The following is a 21,935-nucleotide window of genomic DNA, read 5'->3' on the forward strand; positions in this document are numbered from 1 at the left end:
CTATAAACATACAGTTGCTGAGACCCAGCACACAACAATGAGAAAGTAGATATCTCTAATACACAAAAGTAAATTAAATTTTAAAATGAGGTCATATGTTGAGAGAAAAAGAGAATAAAGGAAAGGTAAAATAAAGAAAAGGAATTCCTGAGATTGGAGGAAAAGAAAAGACAATAGAGAACCTGTAACCTGGATGGGGCTGGCACCTGCAGCCAGACCAGATTATTCTGTAAGGTTAACTGTTTCCATTGGCACACTGGTCAGGAATCTAGAAATATGCAACTGGTGAGATCACTGTGGGTCAGAGGGGATTTGAAATTCCTCAATTGCTCAGAATTGTGACCATTACAAAATGCACTGTGATTAGAGTGAACAAGGCCACTCATCGGAAGTCCACTCTGAGTCTGTCCTTCAATTCCTAAAGCAGAGCACATAAAAATATATTATTAAAACATTTGAATCTGCTCACAGAAAAGAACACTCAACTCCAGGAAAGATATTATATTTTCTGAATAAAAACGCACATGCAGTAATTTTAGTGGGTTATTTTATTCAAACATTACTCTCTGGTGCCCCTGAAGCCCTTAGTTTACAAGATCTGCATTGCTATAGAACACCATATCCTGCCGCTTGTTTCTCTTAAATAGATTTTGTTCTATTACAGTTGTTTTGGCCTCTAGGTATTGTTTTTAACTTTATAGATATTTGATTGTGCAAATTTTCCAGGTGCATTGTGGTGGGAAGAGTATCAGGCTATGGGTGAAAGCACAGGGTCCAGCATTGAGTCACCTATGTGACCTATGGTCAATTAAGTAGGGGTGGTAGTAATCAGTCTCATTTTGAGTATTCTTGCAATCAATGTCTTTATTTTAGTTTCACAAACTATTCATGCTCCACATAAAATAGGATACTATGTAAATACAAAGGCTAATATTCTGATAAGGGAGAGGCTCCTTTGTAAATGTTATTAAAGCAAGTCACATGTACATTTCTTTTGTCAGCTAAAAATATTTCTTGAAAATCAGTTTTATTTAATTCTCTACTACCACTATTATTTTAGTCTAACTAGCCCCAGGAAAATACATTTGTTGCAATTAACCTTTTACCTATTGAGTTGTAAGAATTTCAAAATTACTTGTGCAATTACAAAAATTTCACAACAGCCCAAGATGTTAGTTGTCCTTTCAAGTCTTCTATGCCAATGTATTAGCAAATTATTAGCAATGTATTAGCTGTTTCTTCCTGTTTGGCTTTATTTGACTATTGAACTTTAATCTGACCTGACAAATTTATGGCAAAAGACTATATAATCTCAAGGATCTAGCACTGTCCTACAATCTCACTTCAGAATCATGGGGCATATTTCAGTAAATTACAAAAGGTAAAAGGAAACCACATATCTACACACTCTAAATTTTTCTTTAAGTATAAGAAACTCAAAGTGTTTATCTTTAATCTATCATCACCTTTCCTCCATTTGGTAAGAATTACGTTTTAAGTGCTTTATGGGTGACATAAATTTTTATTTGCTCATTAATAATTAATAAATAGCTATTGTATACCTATCATGTGAAAAATGCTACAGGGTAACAAAGTACATAAATCTTACTAGATACATTCTATTTTAGATTCCCTGATACACTACATCTTTCCTCTGTCACATATAATTGAAGTTAATAGTTTTGCTCAATTAGTTGTTTTCTATCTGTGTTCCACTAAACTTCTAAGAAAAATAATTTTTGGTGCCTTGTCCTAGCTGTATCCCAGGAGATTAGCATACAGTTCTTAAGAAAACAGGTATCTGAAAAATATTTGTTGAGTAAATGAATGGCATCCAAATTTGTTGGGAGGGAAATGCATATTTTTTATTTGGAGTTAATTATCAATACATGGGAGAAATTATAGGGTCAGAAAATAATTTGAAAAGGAGTGTTTCTGTGTGCTATATAGAGGAGATGGAATCTCAGTTCTGATTGGACAGAGGGCCTGCCCATCCCAGGATATGGTGTGGAAGCAAGATAGGGCAGGGGAGGCTAGGGAGGAAACCTGGTCTGGGCATGACATAACTGTCTCACATACCTAAAGTCATAGAAGTTCTACCCGAAGTTCTGAAAGGTGACCATGCTTGTTACAAAGCACATCATGAACAACACCATGAATTAATACTTTTTAGAATAAATCTGGTTATTGTGTCGTTGTCAAAAGTATACTTTGGTTGTCTTCTGGACTATATCATATGACTCATTAAATACAATTTTTAAAGGCATACTTTTGGTTCAGGTATGGATGGCACATAGACTTTACCCCAGGTGTCAATTGAAATTAATATCTAGCTAGAGCTGAAAAGGATCTATGCCATGTCACAGTTTGGTAGATACTGGCTAGCAATGTCCATCATGAGCATGGGATAGAGAATGGCTGCCCATGATCCTTGACTCAGATCAGAGACATGCCTGAACAGGTAAGGATTGTTGATAAGATGTCCAATCCAATGGGAAAGCACAGAAGGCAGGAACAATGCAAAAATGTCCACTATTTACCAGCACTATTCACAGTGTCATGGAGGCATCAAATACATTTGAAAAGAAAAATTACAAGTCCAAGGATTGAAAAAGAAGAGGTAAAACTATGCTTCTTTACAGACTATATACATGCAAGAATATCAATTAAAAAGCTACAGTCAGAAAATTACCAATTCTACCATCTATCTAATAAGATAGAAAGTTGACAAAAAATTAATATCATAATGTATATGTAAACAACTGGTTAGAAGATCCAACTAAGAGAATACATTTGTTCGCCCATAACTGTTGCTCACCTTTTTCTGTGGCACACAGGAAACTTGACATCCTAGCCTCCTGCAGGCAGACAAGACCATGTGACTAATTCTGAGCATTTTCAGTAGACACTGTATTTGAAGGAAACCAAATAAAGATAGATCTTTACAGAAGAAGGTGAGCTAACAATGTAGAAGGAAAAATCGAATTAGAATATCATCATTCTGTAACACCTAATAAGATTATTGACTTACATATGTCAGTATTAAATGTATTAAGTGTATGATTTACTACTCATAAATGTGAAAATGTAACCATCTAATAAAGTAACCAGATGCTCATTATACTAATCCAGCAGACAATCTAAGCATTATAATCTTAACTAATCAGGTATTTAAATTTCCTGAAGTGATGCAATGCAAATTACAAATTACCCATCATTTGTCTCAATAAAAATGTTGAACATTTATCCTTAAGCTTTTATATCTAACTTCCAGTTTATAGGAAATGCCGGAGATAGAACAATCTATATTGCACCATAAGGAAACAACCAGAAAAATTCAAAGACATGCAACCCACAGATTAGTACCTGTGTCTCTTCAAAATATTCCTTTCAAAGGAGAGAAGCTTATGGCTTGGATATGCTCATTATAATTCCAAGTGCTTCCTCATACTTCAAACTTCCCTTGTCCTTAGGTTGGGACCACACAGCCAATGGAGAACAGCAATTCTGGGCCAAGACAGTTAAGAGTCAGTGGCTCTTCTCCATTCCTTTCTTGGAGACCATCATCTAGATCTAGATGGCCAAATGCAAGGTAAGAGAGGGCCACCCAACCTTTGTTGAATTAAACAAGTTAAATGGCAGTCTTTGCCAACTGTAATATCTAGCATTATATCTAAGTATTCTTAGATATCTTATCTAATATTCTTAGATATCAATATCTAAGTATTCTTCACTAATATTGGGCCTGTGCTGAATTTTAAAACACTCAAGGACAAAGCAACAGATGCACTGCATCCTTTTGGACTGGATCTCAATCTGAATAAACTCCTGAAAAAATTATTTGGAAATCGGAGGGAGAAATTCAAATATGAACTCAGTGTTCAGCAGGATGTTGGGCAAAGGCAGAGTGACATGTGTGACCCAGCCCTGGGGAACAGAGCCAGGTAGAGAAACTAGCAGGAGACACCATGGGGTAGAGCTCACAAGAATAAAAAGGAGAGTCACACTGGTGGCAAAAGTCACAGAGAAATTTATCCATGGAGAGGGTCCATGTCTCAGTACTGTAACACAGCCCAAAGATGTGAGCAGGGTGCAGTATTTTGAATTGAGTATTCAAAAAAAAAAAAACAACTAGGCTTTAACCTAGAAGAAATAATCACTTCAAATGGGTAAGATTAATTATCTGCCATCATTAAAAATGGAGGTTTGAGAACCAAGATAAATCAATTCTAGGAGAAATTGTTGTACACTTGGGTCTTATGGCTCATGGAGAGTGTGGATATAGGTGGACCCATAGTTAATTGATGATTAAGGTGTCAGTGGCAAAGGGGAGGTTTCTTTGAAGGAATGGGATTTTGAGAACAGACATCCATAGACAAAGGTATGAAAGGCAGAAGGAAAAGAGCAAATAGTCCATCAGACTGTGCACTCCCTCTTCTGGTCAGTAGCATCCAGAGGCACAAAAGATGCCTGCTCACTAGGCTCAGGCCTCCTCCGGAGCTAGGCAGTGGGCACCCCAAGGACTGCCTCACCTCATAGAAACCCACAGAGTAGCCAGATGATGCTCTAGTAACTCTAATGACAACAGTAATTACAGAACAAAGTGATGATGCGGAATACCGGCTCACAGCATGAATTCGGTAACTACCGAATAAACAGGTAAACCACCTGAGTAAGAATGTGTAGTAGCTCGCTAATCAGAACTACTCCTGGACACTGCAGGACAGAGTTCCGCCGAATCAATGATTCTGCATTCAGGATTTCTCATCCTTCTCACCCTCTCCTCAACATTAACCCCAGAGAGTCGAAAAGAACTCCCGGAAAGTCTGACAAAAATATATAAATCTATGTGAACAGGTACCTACATAATGAATATATATATACACACGGGATCCCTGGGTGGCTCAGCGCTCTAGCGCCTGCCTTCGTCCCAGGACGTGATCCTGGAGACCAGGGATAGAATCACCAGTGTTTCTTCCTCTCTCTCTCTGCCTGTGTTTCTTCCTCTCTCTCTCTCTGTCTCTGTGTCTCTCATGAATAAATAAATAAAATCTTTAAAAAATAAAAATATATATGTCTGTTTTACACATATCTATAAGTGTGATATATCTATGCATATATAGTGAATGTAAATGCATACATATGTACAACCATGGACATGTATATGTATGTGTATATATATATATATATATATATATAGACTAATGTGTATATGTGTGTGTGTGTGTATAACAAGGTACTGTCTCCACAAAATCATATCAAAAGAGAAATTAGAAGGATGAGTTAAACTAGAGTCCAGACAACTCTACTAAAAATTTCAAGATAAAAAAATTGGAAAATCCTGTGCCCAATTGATTGTGCCAGAATACCATTCCCTCCTTACCTGGTAGCAAAACACTAATTTTAGTGGAGGGGCAATATGCCCAACTAAAAGATGACATTTCCCAACTTGTCTGGCACATAGGAGTGGCCATGAACATGTAAACAGAAATAGCAGAAACAGTTATCTGTGGAAATACCCTTTTGGCCTATTGCTTTCTCCTTCTCCCGGGGTGGAACTCCAATGTGATAGTTGAAGCACCAGCAGCCACATTACACCACCTGAAGAAGTGGCTAAAAAGACAGTCTGGAAGTCCAGAAGGAACCTAGAATCCTAATGACTTTGGAGGGCTATTACACTACTACAAGAACAAAACGATTGTCCATGTATCGAAATTAAAACAGCAGTGCCTACTGCAAAAACAATTGCTTAACAGTGAGCCAATCTTACGTCTTTATTTCATGGATTCATCAAATATATATGAAGAACAGACTATGATTTATACATCTTGTTGGATGCATGGTACCAAAGTGAATTGGGCCAGTCTTTTCCCTTTAGAAATCCATAGCTTTGTGGAGGAAAGAGGCATGTAAAACAGTAATCACAATTTGATAAATAATCTAAAAGATGATGTAGCAAACTCTGAGCTTTATAGTTATTATACTTCAAAATATTTCTCTTCTGACATAATATATTTAATTCATATCATTTTCTATTTTCCAAGACCTTGAAAATACATTGAGAGTTTATTAACTATATCCATAATAACATTTGAAGATCATTGTTGAATTTAATTCAATTAAAAAAATGCCAAGGGGCACCTGGGTAGCTCAGTCAGTTAATCATTTGACTCTTGATTTCAGCTCAAGTCATGATCTCGAGGTCCTGGGATGGAGCTCCATGTCAGGCTCCAAGCTCTTTAGAATTCCTTATTGCAAAAGAGGTGTCTTCTGAAAAACACAGCAAAATGTTTCCTGTTCCAGAAGAAGGTCCATTAATAAATACGGGGTTGGGAGGGGAAGCTAACTTAGAAAATCACCATTTTGCAATCCCCAGTGTAATCCTCAATTCAGGCAAGGGTCAGGAGTGGTTGTTAATATCTCCAAGTGTGCCACATGCCTATCAGAACGACTACAGCATGCAGCACTGACAACATCCAGTCCTGGCCAGGGTGTGGTGCAACAGGATGCCCCATTCACAGCTGATGAGGACATAAAATGCTACAGCCACTTTGTAAGATTGACAGTTTCCCACAAAACTCAACATACCCTTACATACAATCCAGTGATCACTCTCCTTGATAAACACAGGTGTTCTCAGTAGCTTCACTTATAATTATCAACTAAGATACATGCAAGATGCCCTTCAACAGGTGAATGAGTAAATAAACTTGGTACAGACAATGGAATATTATTTAGCTATGAAAAGAAATGAGCTTCCAAGCCATGAAAAGACATGGAGGAAACTTAAAGTGCATTTTTACAGATTGAAAAGATCCAAACCAAAAAGACCACATACTATTTAATTCCAGCTATATACCATTCTGGAAAAACGTGAAACTAGAGATACAGTGAAAAGATCAGGGTTTTGGGGTGAGAAAGATGACTAGGTAGGACAGGATTTTTAGGGCAGTGAAAAGTATGCGATAGGATACCATATGAGACTGTAACAGTGGGTATATGTCAAAACCCAAGAATACAGTGAACCCTAATGTAAACTATGAATTTGGGGTAATAATGATGAATCAGGGGACACCTAAGTAGCTCAGCAGTTTGGCGCAGCCTTCAGCCCAGGGCGTGATCCTGGAATCCTAAGATGGAGTCCCACGTCAGGCTCCCTGCATGGAGCCTCCTTCTCCCTCTGCCTGTGTCTCTGCCTCTCTCTCTGCCTCTGTCTCTCTCTCTGTCTCTCATGAATAAATAAATAAAATCTTTTTAAAAAATTATGATGAATCAGTGCATGCTCACCAATTGTAACAAATGTACCACTCTGGTGCTGATGTTAATAGTGGGAGGGGTTGTGCAAGTGGGAGGTGAGGGAGTATACGGGAACTTATATATATACTGATATATATATATATATATATATATATATATATATATATCTCATATGCATAAGATAAAAGATTGTCGGAAGCAATATAGTCACATGGTGCCCAAGTACCATCCCACAGTCTATTAGTAATTATAATTAGTTTGTCATTACAATGGAGAAAGCTTGTAGTCTCCACCTTCTCCTGGGGACTAAATTTAGCCTCTCTAGTAGTGGAAGAGCCCAGATATTACAACAAGGTGCAGTATGAAGTATTAAATAGTATATGATATTTCTGGCCAAAAATGTTTAATCCGAGTTGAATCATCTATAAATTTAAATTGAAGTTTGCAGAAGATATAGGGGATAGAGGTCCAGTTAAATGACATCATGAAAAAGTAAGTCAGACAAATAGAGAATACAGGACATTTTTTGAGACACCTGGCCTGGTCTTTTCAAAACATCAGTGACATACATATATTTTTTTTTAAAGATAGAGCTATTTTTAAAGATAGAGTTATAAAAGAGATATAGCAGCCAAATGCAATGCCTGAAACTTGATTGGATCTTTAGGAGAAGTGGAGAAATATGGATATGGATTAATATTAGATGGTATTGTAGAATTAATATTAGTTTTATTGGGTATGATCATTTTATCATAGTTACATGTGACAATCTCCTTCTCTGTCAGTAACCACTGGTTACTTACATTTGTGGCTTCTCTGCAACTTACTTTGGAATCATTCACCAAAAGAGAAGAGGATATAAGAAGCAAATAGGGTAAAATGTTAACAACTCTTCAGTCTAAGTGTAGGTTCTTGGAACACTTACGTACTATTTCTTTAAATTGTAGAGTGCGTTGGAAACTTTTCTCAATAAATATGTGGGGAAAATAATGTGTCTTGATCATCAAATTTGAAATCAGCAACTGAGTTTCACTTTCCTAGCTGAACTATGAAACTAGTTCTAGTCTCTTAATGTAGAAGGAAGGACTTCAATGTAGCCATTGGAGGGCTGACCACATGACAGTGTTCCATCTGTAAATGACCTTAAGCATGTGCCTTCACAGGCCACCCCTTCACTCCAGGCCACTGTGGAAACTGAAAGCATTGGAGGTATGTCACACACTGCAGTTATGCCAACATGGCTTAGACACAGGTAAATTCTTACAGTTGACACTCCTTTATCTGACAGCTATAGAAATAGTGAAAGGCACAGAAGGACACGTAAAACCAAAATAATTTAAGAGACAGCTTCCAGTTTCTAGATTGCTAGATTCTTGTGCCACTGTGGTGCAGCATTTCTGCAGGTAAGACTTAGGTCCCTTGGCCTTTCAAGAGAAAATGCTAGGTGCCTACTTCCAAGGTTAGTCTTCTGTGGACACAGCATAGTACAGTTCCCAAGTAGGGGTATTGTCATCTACAATATTTTTCTGTTATTCTTCTTCTATGGCTGTTTTCCTCACTTTGCTGACTTTCTGCAGGGTGAGGCTTGAGAGGTGGTAGAAGCTCAAGGGAGAGCCAAGGAGGAGTGGAGATAAATTTGCTTATGGGCCTTGGTGTATGCATTTGTAAGAGCATGTATTTGGCCTGGAGACAAGGTCCCACATTCACTAACAGCCAAGAGGAAGAATGTGGCTCACATGAACTCTTATGCAAATCCTTCTCCCAAGCCCTCAGCAATTTCACAGTGGAGGCACAATAATAAATAAATAAATAGATGATAGATAGATAGATAGATAGATAGATAGATAGATAGAAAGATAGATAGGATACTGGTGCAAAAATAGACACATAAATCAATGGAACAGAATTTTTAAAAAAACCAGAAATGAGCCCACAACTATATGGTCAGTTAATCTTGGACAAGCAGGAAAATGTATGCAATGGGAAAAAGACTATCTCTTCAATGAATGGTGTTGGAAAAACTGGGGGAGAACATGCAAAGGAAAAACTGACCCACTTTCTTACACTGTACACAAACATAAATTCAAAATGGATGAAAGACCTAAATGTAAGACAGGAAATCATTAAAATTCTAGGAGAGAACACAGGCAGTAACCTCTTTGACATCAGCTGTAGCAACTTCTTACTAGACACATCTCCAGAGGCAAGGGAAACAAAAGCAAAAATGGGCTATTGGGACTTCATCAAAATATAAAGTTTCTGCACAGTAAATATATATATATATATTTATATTTATATAGGTGAGAATATATTCTTCATATAAAGAGAATATATTCTTTATATAAAGAATATAGGCTATTCTTTATCTTTATATAGGTGATATATATATATATATATATATATATATATATATATATCCCCTATTCTTTATCTACTCATCAGTTGATGGGCATTTGGGGTCTCTCCATGATTTAGCTGCTTATAAATATCAAAATGTATGTATGCCTTCAAATTAGCATTTGAAATTAACATATCACCTATATATATCACACAATGGAATATACTAGAATGGAACTATACATACAATGGAATACTACTCAGCCATAAAGAATGAAATTTTGCCATTTGCACTGATGTGGATAGGGCTAGAGAGTATTATGCTAAGTGAAATAAGTCAATGAGAGAAAGAAAAATACCATTTTATTTCACTTGTATGTGGAATTTAAGAAACAAAATGAATGAGCAAAGGGGGGAAGAGAGAGAGGCAAACCATAAGAGACTCTTAACTCTAGAGAGCAGTTAGTAAAGGGGAGGGCGGTGGGGGATGGTTGAAGTTGGTGATGGGAATGAAGAAGTGCACTTGCTGTCATGAGCAATGGGTGTTCTATAAAAGTGTTGAGTCACTATATTGTATACCCGAAACTAACATTACACTGTATGTTAACTGGAATTTAAATAAAAACTTTTAAGAAAAGGAAAAGAAATCTTTCTATATCTCAATGATGGGGATCTTTGGGGTGATAGACTGCAAACTGAGTGCATTATCAGAGTCTCTTGTGCAAATGATAAAAATCAAAATTTGCATGGCATTTTACAAAATGCTTTGTTATATTTATTATTTCCATATTTTTAGCCTTCTTGAGAGTCAGATATCTGTAGGAATTCTCACAGTCTATCCTCTAACCTGAAGAGCTCAGTACATGCCAGAAAAATAAAAGAAAATCTTGGGATTCAAAGTGCAGTTTATTGCAGATTATTTAGGAAAGTTACATGTGTAGTGTGGTCAGAGGAACAGGAGCTTGGGAATCAGTCTGGGCTCAAAACCCACTTCTACTTGTGAAAGGTATACCCCTTGGTGAGTTATGTACCTACCTGAGTCTCATACTTACCTGACAGGGCTGTTTTGAGGATTACATAAAATAGGCCATTGAAAGCACACAGTGTTTAGTACTTGATAAGTATTTCTCATCAGAATGCTTCATGATTTTTTTCTAGTTGTCTGGTTGCCACAGTGCCCAAGGACCTACCTGGGAGTGGTATGTCTTCCAGTCAGTGTTTCCTACATCCAGGCCTTGCCTGTACTTTTTACTCAAAAGTAAAAAAAATGAATACTCATCAGGCTCCCTGCATGGAGTCTGCTTCCCCTCTGCCTGTGTCTCTGCCTCTCTCTCTGTGTGTCTCTCATGAATAAATAAACAAAATCCTAAAAAAAAAAAAAAAAAAAAAAGGGAGGGGGGGAACACCTGGGTGGCTCAGCAGTTGAGCCTCTGCCATTGACCCAGGGCGATCCTGGAGTTGCCAGATCAAGTCCCACATCAGGCTCCCTGCATGGAGCCTTCTTCTCCCTCTGCCTGTGTCTCTGCCTCTCTCTCTCTCTCTCTCTCTCTCTCTCTCTCTCTCTGCATCTCTCATGAATAAATAAACAAAATCTTTTAAAAAATGAATACTTCACATGCCTGAGAGTGTGGTCTCTTAGTTTAGAGTGAGTTCTCTCCAATTAGTGAATGATGGAGAAATGTCAAAACTTTTGTCCTGGGACACCTGCGTGGCTCGCAATTGAGCATCTGCCTTTGGCTCAGGGTGTGATCCCGGGGTCCTGGGATCAAGTCCTGCATCAGGCTCCCTGCACGGAGCCTGCTTCTCCCTCTGCCTGTATCTCTGCCTGTGTGTGTGTGTGTCCCATTAATAAATAAATAAAATCTTAAAAAAAACCTCTTGTCCTCAGAATGGTCACAAAGGGTAACAATATGTTGCTGAAAATTAATAATCTTTACAGAAAGCTGCATGAACTTCTTTCAGGATAAATCATATACTTTGGGAGCAATTTTTTTCCTACACAAAACGTATAGGGAAAGTCATAATCTTCCCTTGTTCTCCACATAAAAATCCTGTGACCCAGAATGCTTTCTCCATCACACTTGGATTTGTTTTGGGGGGAGTCCCCCCAATTTTATTGAAAAATAGTTGACATACTTCACTGTGTAAGTTTTAGGCATATGCAGGATGTTTTTATTTACATATATTGTGAAATGACTGTAAAACATTCAACTAACATTCATTTTTCTCATACAGATACGATAAAAAACAAAGAAAATCTCCTTGCGATAAGATCATTAAGAATCATAGGATTTTTTAATCTTCTAATTAGAAACTTGTGCCCTTGACTACCTTCCTCTAATTCCCCTTCCTGCCACCCTCAACCTCTAGTAACCACAAGTCTGATTTCTTTTTCTATGAATTTGTATCTTTTGTTCTTTTTTAGTTTCCACATGTGAATGAGATAGTACAGGATTTGTCTTTGTCTGACTTATTGCACTCAGCATAATGCCTTCAAGATCCATCCATGTTGTTGCAAATGGTAGAATTTCTTCATTTTTGTGGCTAAATTATATATATATATATATATATATATATATATATATATATATATATATACACACACACACTTCACTATTGTAAGTAATATTGCAACCAATGTGGGAGGTGTAGGTATCGTTTTGAGTTAGTGCTTTGTTTCCTTTGGATATATTCCCACAAGTGGAATTGCTGGAACGTATGATAATTTTATTTTTCATTTTTTGAGGAACCTCAATACTGCTTTCTATAACTGCTTCAGCAATTTCCATTCCCAGAAACAGTGCATAAGCATTCCTTTTTCTCCACATCATTGCTATGTGAAAAAAATGAAACTGTACCCATATTTTACACCATTTACAAAAATTAACTCAAAATGGATTAAAGACTTAAATGTAAGACCTGAAACCATGAAACTTCTAGAAGGAAACATAGGGAAAAACCTGCTTGACATGGGTCTTGCTGATGATTTTTTGGCTATGACACCTAAAGTACAAGCAACAAAATAAAAAACAAACAAGTAGGACACATCAACCAAGCAACTCTTGCAAGAGTTAAATGAATTGAGATGTGCAAAACACTTAGAAGTTGTATAATACGTAGGAAGATTCCAAAAGTATTATTGCTATTATGATGATGATGATGATGATCACAATGCTAGTGGTTGTTATTTCCTTGAGCAACTGTAGTCTGTTCTAACATGGGTTTTGTAGGTGTACATATCTAATTTCTACGTGAAAATAATTGTGTAAGAATGTGCAGGTGTAGCACAATATGATGTCAAAAATCTGTCACCAAAACAAAACAAACAAACAAAAAAGCTTCTGTTGTTTTTTTTAAAAGGTGAATCTGCGAAAAGAACGCATTAGCTCCAAGAAAAGCCTGCTCTGATGGTAAAGGCATGGACTCTGTTCAGGAGTCCTCTAACCTAATCCTGATGTTACCTATTTTATTGGCTAGCTATGTGACCTTGAATAAAGCTACTCCATCTCCACACATCCACCCCCCCCCCACCTCAGGTCCTCACTATAAAATAGAAATAACTACCTGGTGTGACTTTCAGAGGCATATTGTGAGTATCAGGTAAAATATATCAAGACCTTATTTGTATTACAATACTATTTCTATATTATTGAACAACTGCCTAATGAAAAGCATATTTCTAGTAGATATGAGATCATCAAGTGAATTCATATAATAGAAAAATGACTAGACTGAGAATTCAGATCCTTGTTTTTACTAGTTACATAATGTTGGGCATTGAGTCAAGGTTCAAAGACCTTATTTCTTTAACTATAAAGCTGTCCTACTAATCTGTGATCTCCCTGTGGGTCAAATTAGGTTATGTGTAGGAAAGTGCCCTGTGAATTGGAAATACTCTTGTTAGGATAAAACATTTTCATACTCATTACTTATATAATTTAGAAATTCAGTGACTGTAGTTGTTGTTGCTAAAATATGTATTTGGGGGATTAAAGTCTCAAAGGCAAATCTCCTTGCATTAAATGCGTTATGTGCACCATGCTTGTGCTTTCTCACTTGTCTTCATACAGGAACCAAGTGACTATTTTTTAAGATTTTAATTATTTATTTGAGAGAAGAGAGAGAGAGAGCATGTGTGCATGAGTGGAGGGAGGGGCAGAGTAAGAGGGAGAAGCAGACTCCCCACTGACCATGACCTGAGCAGAAGACAGATGCTTAACGGACTCAGCCACACAGGCGCTTCCACCCAAGTGATCTTTTAAACACATTAATCAAACCATCTCACCCCCCTTGATAAAAAATATCCAGAGGATTCCAAATGTACTTAGAATAATGTACAGTTAACCTATCAAGGCCTATAAGCCCCTCCATGATGTAGCAATCTCCTCCTTCATCTGCTTCCCATCTCTCACTTTCTCTATCTTCTGCACACTTTCTCTACCCCAAGGACCTTGATGAGACCCCAGAGCACATCAAGCTCTTTCGTATAGGAGGGCCTTTGCACAATAGTTCTCTCTAACAAGAATATATACTTTTTCCTGATTTTTGCATAGTTGCCCCTTCCCATCCTTCAGACCTCAGTAAGCTCTAACTTGTACCTTTAACACTGTGTGTTCTATTCTCTTTGGCTTCGTTCATTTACATAGTTACAGCCAAAGGTATTGATAGCCTTCTTGATAAATGTCAGCAAACTTTGGGAGAGATGATGCTGAACAACCACTAAAACCAGAGAAATCCACTTCCATGTGACAGGAAAAGAATCTTCATTCGCTTCTGTAAAATTCCAAAGCTGTTTTTTTTTTTCAATTTTTTATTGCAGCTATTAGCTCCTGTGTTCCAAGACTAGGAAAACAAAACAAAGAAATGTCTCTACCAAGTTTTGCCTGCAGTATTTCAAATTATGACAGCTTCCTTTTTCTTGAGATCCTCCCGTCTTGCCAAGGTTCCTAGCCTCCAAGAAAAGACCTTTCTTGATAACTATAAGACTGTGAGGAGCCCTGTTATTGATAAAACAGGTATCAGTACAGCTTCCCGGGAAAGAAGCTTAGTAGGCACTGGTTCCACATATGAACTATAACCATTGTCCCTAAAAAATCAGCTTGTTGTAAATGATTAAATGACACTTTTTCTTCTTTTTTAAAGATTTTATTTATTTGACAGAGAGAGGAGAGAGAGAGCACAAGCAGGGGGAATGGCAGGCAGAAGAGGAGGGAGAAGTAGACTCCCTGCTGAGCAGAGAGCCCAATGTGGGGCTCCAACCCAGGACCCTGGAATCACAGCCTGAGCTGAAAGCAGATGTTTAACTGACTGAGCCATCCAGGTGCTCCAAATGATACTTATTCCTAAATATGGCACTCCTATGCTGTGGTTACACTATCAATCTCTCCAATTACATCCTGCTAAAAAGAAGACTTGGTCCTTTTTCTTTTTAATGGAAGAGCCAGAATCTTGTTGAATTCAGGCTTTCCTTTTTTTTTTTTTTTAAGATTTTATTTATTCATTCATGAGAGACACAGAGAGAAGGTAGAGACATACGCAGGCTCCTTGCAGGGATCCTGATGTAGAACTCGATCCCAGAACTCTGGAATCACCCCCTGGGTCAAAGGCAGACGTTCAACCGCTGAGCCACCCAGGCAGCCCGAAGAGTTAGTTCTTATTGAACTTATAAAAATAAGTACATGGCCATAAAAGAGGAAGGATCTCAGTAATAGCCACTTTGATAGAATCAGTCTTCTGCTCTAAATAGGTTCATGGATAAAGGAAATTAATATCTTTCATGTTGTCAATAAAATGGTTTGATTGTTTATAGATATACAGTGGTTAGAGTAAATTTCATTCCATATATTTGTCTAAGCTTAACCCATATTAAGACATTCATCTGAAATCCACTTCAGAATTAGAATTAGTCTACTGAACACTTGTTATTTTACAATCTACACTAAGATTCCCCATAAAAGAATAGAGAAAAGAAAAAAATGAGGGAAGGAAAAAAGCCATTAGAAACTCTTAATGATAGAGAACAAACTGAGGGTTGATGGAGGGAGATTGGGTGGAGGATGGGCTAGATGGGTGATGGGCATTAAGGAAGGCACTTGTTGTGATGAGCACTGGGGGTTGTATGAATTCAGTGAATCACTGAATTCTACTCCAGAAACCAATATTGCACTGTATGTTAACTAACTCGAATTTAAATTTAAAAAAAAGATTCACCATAAGACATTTTCTAGAATTCTGAGAGTATTGGTTGGAATGAGATCTTCCAAAAAGAGTTTTATGGCAACTTATATGCATATGCATAACTTCCTTCATTGAGGATCAGAAACAGATCAAGAGGAAAGGAAAAGACTTCATATGCTCATCAGAAAATAGAACATTAACCACCTTTAAATTTCTCTCATTGAGTCCATCATCCAGCCCTATGAAATTATTTCATTCTACTGGATCTTGGTCTGAGTCTGTTTTTATATTGTCAACTACTTCTGGACTAAAGAGGCCCAAGGGACCAGATTCACCCCCTGCTATGGCCTTATAAGTGTGGCAATGTCAGCAGTTCATGGTGGGAGGCCCATACCAATGAGTCAATTTCTTGGAACAGCCCTTTGCAAAGTGACTTTTTAGTGTTTTCTGCTATATGTGTTTTTCACAAGATACAATTTCTAGCTTGTAGCACCAGAGCCTTCAGGCAGATGAGAGTTCAGAAACTTCCTATTGATTACAAAATTGAATGGACCTAATTCAATTATTTTGGTAACCAAAAGTATCAACTGGAGGAAAGAGAAACCTCTACATTTTGGTGTAAGACATAACCACTTTACATTAATTTGGTTAATTATTACAGTGAAAGCATAACAATCCCCAGAGCCCTTCTTTCCATCCTGATGATTGTACAATCTGTGATGAAGCAAATATGTATTAATAAATTTTCTCAGGAAAGGTCTAGTTGCCCTTTTTTGATCTGATAGCTTTTACCCATATTTTCTCAGGGCAAATCCTCTAATGGGGCTAAACTAATGTAGAAATGAAGAAATGTAGAGCATACCAACTTACCAACTATACCACATTGTTCTCAGCATCCCTGTTGCCACTGATTGCCATGCCATGGATTTCAGCTAAAAGAACAAGCCTTAGGTGGTTTCATCCCCTAAGAAGTACCAAAGATGGCTCTGAGTATAATAACACCTCAGCTTTATTTTTCTAAACAAAAACATAGCTGAATGGTTGCATTGGATACCTTAATAGCTACAGTTACCAGTACAGTTTTTTTCCCCCAAATAACAGAAAGGGGTGCTTGGGTGGCTCCGCCAATTAAGCGTCTGACTCTTGGTTTTGGCTCATGATCTCATGGTTCTGGGATCAAGCCCTGCATGGGGCTCTGTGTTCAGTACAGAGTCTTCTTGTCCTTCTCCCTCTGCTCCTCCACCTCTCTCTCTCTCTCTCTCTCTCTCTCTAAAATAAGTATATAAAATCTTTTTAAAAATTAAAAACAGAGAAAACTAATAATATTAATTAATTAGGGGACAATTAACAAGAGACTTAATAGCTTTCAGATGTGATGAATTTTTATTCTTTGTTTTAACAATTCAGTAGCATGACAGAAGTTAGCCAAAGGGCTTGGAGTACCTGACAAGGTAAGAATTCCCAGTCTCTGGATGGATTACAGTAAGGCAGAGAATAGTTCTTGTTTACAGCAGACTCAATATTCTAAGGCCAATTTTAAGTTACTAGGTCCCTCATCTTTGTTACACATGCATTTATTTTGCTTCTTAATTTGAAAATATACAGTAATATGTGCATATGATCTTAAACATATAGCTACATAACAATATCATGATTAGCTTTCAACCTTAGCTTTAAAATATAATTTACTTAATCATCATATTAAAAAATTAGGTATATACCACATTGACCTTATCTTCTCAATTCCAGCCTTAGAAAAAATAAGTCAAAACCATACTAGGTAACTCTACCCCTTTGCTCTATGAATTTTAGTTTCTTTAAAAATTTTGTAGAAAACCAAAGATTTCTCATAAATTTACCCTACTAAATATTAATCCTAAAGTCTTTAAGTCATTTAAATTGACAATAGGAAGTAGCACAACAGCTACTGATATTAAAAGGTTATCAAAAAGATAATATGAATGAATTACAAAAGACAACACAAGTAGGGTAGCTAAGTCCAAACAATTGCCAAAACGTACAATAAAGTCATCATTTGTTGTAATTCAACTTAACTGAAAACATTTGCATTCTTCATAACCTGAAATACTTTGTGGAAATAATGATAACTTATCTGACTCATAACCAATGTGAAAAAATTAGGATATTTATTAACTAGGATTTTCCATGAGAAAAGCCAAGTCTTGGAGTGCTGGGGTGGCACAGTTGGTTAAGGATCTGACTCTTGGTTTCAGCTCAGGTCATGATCTCAGCATCCTGGGATCAAGCCCTACATCAGACTCCAAGATCAGCATGGAGTCTACTTGCAATTCTCTCTCCCTCTCCCTTTATACCTCCTGTTCATGCTCTCTCTCTTTAAAAGAAATAAATAAATCTTTAGGGGGAAAAAATCAAGTCTTACATCAGATGCAATAAAATAAAATCGAGCAATTCTGATGCTTACTTGCATTCCACACATGGTAAAATCAGGGAAAATAGATAAAGCTATTTATCAAACAAGTCTCATCACTTCACAGATTACCTTGGCTAAGAGTAATGTGTAAATCTGGATTTATATGTAATTCTATATTGAGCTCCCTAGCTAAAAATGCTTTATACAAGTTTTATTAATACATTTTTGATAATTGCTCATGAAACACTTATTTCTATTCCTTTTTCTTATTTTTAAAGGTAAATACCTATATAGTGAGAACAAATCATGAGTTTCTGTAATTAATTCATCTTCTAGAATGTGTTTAAAAAATCCTCCACTGATATGTAAGGCCACAAACACAAAAGATCCCTGAAGTACCTAGTCACTTCCCCTCTGGAAGGAAAAGTTTTCTCAAGTGGAAACACAGAAAACTTGTAGCGATTTTGGTCCTAGTTCAAAAGTAAACATACAGGGAGGCACTTGCAGAGGCGAGTCTACCGGTTGACAAATGCAGGTTATGATTACCTAGCTTTGAAAACACTTTCTTCTAGACAGGTAGTTGAGTCTGTTGGAAACCAGATGGGTGTTGGCAAAGAATCGGATATTTACATCATTGCAAATGAAGAAGGACAGCAGTTTGCGTTAAAGCTTCACAGACTGGGAAGAACCTCCTTTCGAAATCTGAAAAACAAGAGTGATTATCATAAACACAGGCATAACATGTCCTGGCTTGTTAACATATCTCGTCTCTCTGCCATGAAAGAATTTGCCTATATGAAGGCATTGTATGGCCGGAAATTCCCGGTCCCAAAACCAATTGATTATAACTGCCATGCAGTGGTCATGGAACTCGTAAATGGCTATCCTCTATGTCAGATACACCATGTGGAAGATCCTGCGTCAGTATATGATGAAGCTATGGAACTAATTGTCAGACTTGCAAATCATGGGCTGATTCACGGAGATTTTAATGAATTCAATCTCATTTTAGATAAAGATGACCACATCACCATGATTGATTTTCCACAGATGGTTTCAACCTCTCATCACAATGCTGAATGGTATTTTGACAGAGATGTTAAATGCATTAGAGATTTCTTCATGAAACGTTTCAGCTATGAAAGTGAGCTTTATCCAACCTTCAGTGGTATCAGGAGGGAGCACTCCCTTGATGTAGAGGTTTCTGCCAGCCGCTACACAAAGGAAATGCAGGCAGATGATGAACTACTTCATCCAGTAGGTCCAACTGATAGAAATATTGAAACAGAAGATGAGTCTGAATTCTCACATTCTGATGAAGAGATGTCAGAAAAAGCAAGTGTTTGTAGTTTAGAAAATCAGAGTGATCAAAACTCTACAGATGAGTCAACTGACTGTTGTGTATCATCTGGAGACCTTCAACAAATAAAGGAAGATGATTTGTCAGAGGAGAGTGCTGATGCACACAATTTTGAATTAGCTGAACTCAGTCAGGCTTTAGAAGAAATAGAAGAGCAGGTCATAGACAACAGTTCTATAACTGAGTATTCTGAGGAAAAAAAACAAAACTAAAAATGACACCAGGCAAGATGGTAAAGTAAGTCAAGGAGGAATGCCCATGGGCTATGAAGAGTATGAAGATGCATGCCCTCATCTGATTGCCTTGTCCTTAAACAAAGAAATCACGCCTTTCAGAAATGAAGAAAATACAGAAGATATTAAACAGTACAGAACAAGAATTCTGAGTGTTACATCTGTGGGCAGTGTTTTAAGCTGTTCAACAATTCCTCTGGAATTGGTGAAACAGAAGGTGAAACGTCAGTTGACAAACAGCAAAAATCAGCTGTAAGACATCGATTGCAAAAAGGAGAAGCAAATATATTTACAAAACAATGAAGAGAAAACATGCAAAATATTAAGTCAAGCTTGGAAGCAGCCAGCTTCTGGGGAGAGTAATATATTTAAGATCTTGAATATTTTTCAAAATGTTACTATGATCCCCCTTTTAAGACACCCCTTCACTAGTCTTTTCTAGACCAAGGCAGATACATAAATGGATAAATAAACTCTTTCATCTATTAAAAAAAAAAGTAAACATACATACATTAAATAAATAAATAAAAACTAATCTCTCTTCAGAAATAATCAGACAAGGGATAGGGTAATTGGATTATCGGCTTTAAGGGGGGCACCTGATGTGATGAGCACTGGGTGTTATGTACAACTGATAAATTATTGAACATTACATCTGAAACTAATGATGAACTTTAAGTTGGCTAATTGAATTTATATAAAATTTTTAAAAGAAATAATCAGATAAAAGAGCACAGCTCTTTGGGGGGAGATTTTGGGGAGAATGGAAAGGTTCCTTGACAGAACATAAGAGATGCAAGGGTGAGGGAACTGGGACTTTTTCATGGCATGGGGACTTAGAACACTGAGTTAATATCTTACTTGGATGAATGAGTAAATTTTACCAAAATAGCTAAGAATATACCTAAGTCATGCTAGACAACTCCAAAGTGCTTTACTTACCAGAACATATTTTCCTTACATTAAAATCCATCTTTTGCAGAGCTCCTTAACCTACAAGGGTAGAAACATAAGGCGGACAGCAGACCTGTCCACAGTGACATGGCAAGCCAGAAAAGACTGGCATGATAAATTCAAGGTGTTAAATGAGAAAAAATATGCAGCTAAGAATACTTTATCCAGTAAGGCTATAATTCAGAATGGAAGGCTAGATAAGGAGTTTTCGGGACAAAAAAAAACTAAAAAAATTTGTGATCACTAAAACATCCCTGCAAGGAATATTAAAGAGGATCAGTTAAGCAAAGAGAGAGCCCCAAAGTAACAATGACTAGAAAAGAAGAGAGATAATCTGAAGAAATAGTGACCTTCCATGTAATACAGTGGTACTAAATTCATATCTTTCAATAATTACTCTGAATGTAAATGGACTAAATGCTCCGATCAAAAGACATAAGGTATCAGACTGGATTAAAAAAAAATAAGACCCATAGATATGCTGTCAATAAGACACTCATTTTGGACCCAAGCTACCTCCAGATTGAAAGTGAGGGGGTAGAGAACAATTTACCATGATAAAAGACATCAAAAAAAAAAAAAAAGCTGGCGTAGCAGACAAAATAGATTTTAAACCAAAGACTATAATAAGAGATGAAGAAGGACACTATACATAATAAAAGGATCTATCCAACAATAATATGTAGCAATTGTAAATATTTATGCCCCTAACCTGGGAGCGGCCAAATACGTAAACCAATTAATAACAAAATTAAAATCATCATTGATTATTATAAAATAATAGTAGGGAACTTTAACATCCCACTCAAAGCAATCGGCAGATTATCTAAGCAAAAGAGCAACAAGGAAACAAAAGGCTTTGAATGTCACTGGACCAGATGGACTTCACAGATATATTCAGAACATCCATTGTAAAGAACATACATTCTTCTCGAGTGGACGTGGAACATAGATTACATACTGGGTCACAAATCATGCCTTAACTGCTACCAAAAGATTGGGATTATTTCCTGCATATTTTCAGACCACAATGCTTTGAAACTTGAACTCAATCACAAGAGAATATTTGGAAAAACACAAGTACATAGAGGTTAAAGAGCATCCTACTAACCACAAACTACCAAAACTGAAACAGGAAGAAACAGAAAACCTGAACAGGCCAATAACCAGGGAGGAAATTGAAGCAGTCATAAAAAACCTCCCAAGACACAGAAGTCCAGGGCCA

At 37.0% G+C, this 21,935-nt stretch overlaps 1 pseudogene; it reads left to right on the forward strand.

Annotated features, from left to right (window-relative positions):
• The first annotated feature begins 4,609 nt into the window (after positions 1–4,609).
• Positions 4,610–20,246, forward strand: LOC112932273 (serine/threonine-protein kinase RIO2 pseudogene; annotated as a pseudogene).
• Positions 20,247–21,935: the final 1,689 nt, after the last annotated feature.

The sequence above is a fragment of the Vulpes vulpes genome, chromosome 13 (assembly GCF_048418805.1).
Source record: "Vulpes vulpes isolate BD-2025 chromosome 13, VulVul3, whole genome shotgun sequence".
NCBI lineage: Eukaryota > Metazoa > Chordata > Mammalia > Carnivora > Canidae > Vulpes > Vulpes vulpes.